This window comes from Penaeus japonicus, unplaced genomic scaffold (genome assembly GCF_977035675.1).
Source record: "Penaeus japonicus unplaced genomic scaffold, GWHDUDI00000001_assembly GWHDUDI00000007, whole genome shotgun sequence".
NCBI lineage: Eukaryota > Metazoa > Arthropoda > Malacostraca > Decapoda > Penaeidae > Penaeus > Penaeus japonicus.
Window position 1 is genome coordinate 32,715,208 of NW_028234409.1, and position 2,500 is coordinate 32,717,707.

Below are 2,500 nucleotides of genomic sequence, written 5' to 3' on the forward strand. Positions count from 1 at the left end.
TCCACGGATCATTGCCAGGTACGCTGGAAGTCACAAAGCGGATAGAGATAGCAGTAGCAGATTATAAAACGAAGAGAACGTCATTATCAAGGAAAAGAAATCCACACCTTAAGGCGTGAACCTTGGTTAGTATGGTGTCTTTCTGGAGCAGTCATAGATCACACGCGGGGTAAGAGCAAGGAGATGCATATAAACCGTTGCCGACGTCCCCAGGGATATCTTTTAGTTACGCATAGCTACCGCTGCCCCCACTGCGTTGTCTTGAGCCCTTCTCCTCGCTCCCCATAATCCCTTCCACAGGGTGAGGGGTATGAGAGCATCGCGGGGAGGGGGAAGGGAGGAAGGGTTGGGGGAGGAGGAGCAAGAATAGGGGGAGGAGTTTACTTGATTAGGAGCTGCCGGAAAAGAAGAGCGACCCTTGTACCCCGGCAGTGTACAAAACTTAGTTGTTCATGTATCAGTGGGGGCGAGGGAGAAAGGTCAAGAAAGGTCAGCATTGGCGTTATACTTGTGTTGCCGAGAAACGGGGTTAACAATGTCCTATTGGTGATCTTCATGAGGGGTCTTCCCGGGGCGAGCCTTGAGGGCGAGTGCCATCACTTGACCTTAAGTAGCGTCTCGGGTAACACGCCTCCGGCACCTCAGCCTCACCTACAGCCCCGCGGCCTCATTCCCGCGGCGGCGACGTCTTCGCTCGCGAGGGAGAAGATGCCGGGAGCATCAGCCGCCTTATCGCCCGCCGGAAAGCTAGCTAGCTGGCAGGGCGGCCCCGGATGTCATTCGTAGTAACTTATCTGTCCCTCGTTATCGTTGACTCTCCATCCTCTTGCCTTCGCCTGTCACTTCGTCCTTCTTTGACGTTCCTCCTTCTGCCCGTCTTTCGCGGCCTCTTTCTGAGGCATCTCCTCCGTGTACATCACCCCCCCCACACCCCCGGGCACACACACTCCCCTCTTTGGTATCATCGTGTCCGTCCTCGTAGTTCATGTTTTTTTTTTCCTTCCCTGTTCCTATTTTTACTCCCAGTCGTTGGTTTCTTCCTCCATCGTTTTCTTGGACATGTTGCCGGTGTGTTTGGAGTCGCTGTTATTGTTCTGGATTTTTGTCAGCTGTTGTTGGCTCAGAGATTATTACTATTTTACTTTTTTTTTTTTACATTACTCTTGCTGGTGCTACCAACCCACACTACCACCACTACTACTATTACTAAAACCATCTCTATTTTGGTTGCTATTACTATTGCTCATATTACTGTTGGTACTATGATTAGATCTACCACCACCACCACTACTACTATCACTATTATTATTAATGGTAATAATGATGATTATGATGATAATGATGCTATTCCTGTTACTTCTACTGGTTCTACACCCTTCATCCTCCTTTTCCCCCTCTCCCTCCCCCTCCCACCTCCACTCCCTTCTCCTCTTTCTCCCCTTCCTCCTCCCCTTCCCCTCCCCCGTCTGTTCCTCCCCTCTCCTCCCCATTCCTTCCCCTTCTCCTTCTACTCCTCTCCCCCTCTTCCGTCATACTCTTCCTCCTCTTCCCCTCCTCTTCCCTTTTCCTCCCCCCTCCTCTCTTTTCCTTACCCCCTCCTCCCTTTTCCTTCCCCTCCTCTTCCTCCTCGTCTCCCTCCTCCTCCTCCTCTTCCTCCTTCTCCCTCCTCCTCCCTCCTCCTCCTCCTCCTCCTCCTCTTCCTCATCTTCCTTCTTCCTTCTCCTCCCTTTTCCTCCTCCTCCTTCCTCCTCCTCCTTCCTCCTCTTCCTCCCCCTCCCCCCTCCTCCCCTTTCCACTTTGTCTCTCAAACCTTCCTCCTCATCTTAACCTTCGCCATCGCGCTATCCGCGTAATCTGTTTTCCTCACCAAAGAGGGCGACTCGGCAGTTGGAAATGGAGTGCTCAAGGGTATGTAGAGAGTAAAGTGAATTAACTTTTACGCACATGATTATACCACGCACAAGCACAGGCGATCAAGCATACGCACATGCACACAGAGCCACATTCAAACGGTTGAATATCACAGATGCACACGGCGATTTTTTGTACCGTCACTATTCCAAAAAGGAAACCGCTTGTAGATAATGTGAGGCTCCTTTGGGCCAGGGAAGTGCGCCACAGCTGGACTTCCCCAAACGAAAAAACCTAACAATTTCCTCCGTTTTGAACCTCGAGAACTCACACGAGCGCCTTCCATTGGCCAAGTGTGTGTGCGCCAGACGTCTGCGCACTTCACGGAAGAAAGGAAAGAAGGAAGGAACCCTTTCTCCCCAATTTTATTAGGCCTAGGGCGATATTAGTGCTGAGGCTTTCGTGGGGCTTTCGCGGGCAAGTGCCACCACCTCCAGCGGCCGGTATGAGGAGCGCCCTGTGTGGCGACCGTGTGTAAACAGCGTGCCTCGGGCGGGCGTTGTATGTATGCGGAGGGAGTGGGCGGGAGGGAGAGAGGGTTGGCGGCGTGTAACCAACAAGCGGGTTGATATAGTCAGCACAGAAAGAG

At 52.2% G+C, this 2,500-nt stretch overlaps 1 protein-coding gene across 1 annotated transcript in view; it reads left to right on the forward strand.

Moving 5' to 3' along the window:
• The window catches only part of LOC122262530 (uncharacterized), a 121,226-nt gene that overhangs the window by 50,271 nt on the left and 68,455 nt on the right, over positions 1 to 2,500 (forward strand). The window lies entirely within an intron of this gene.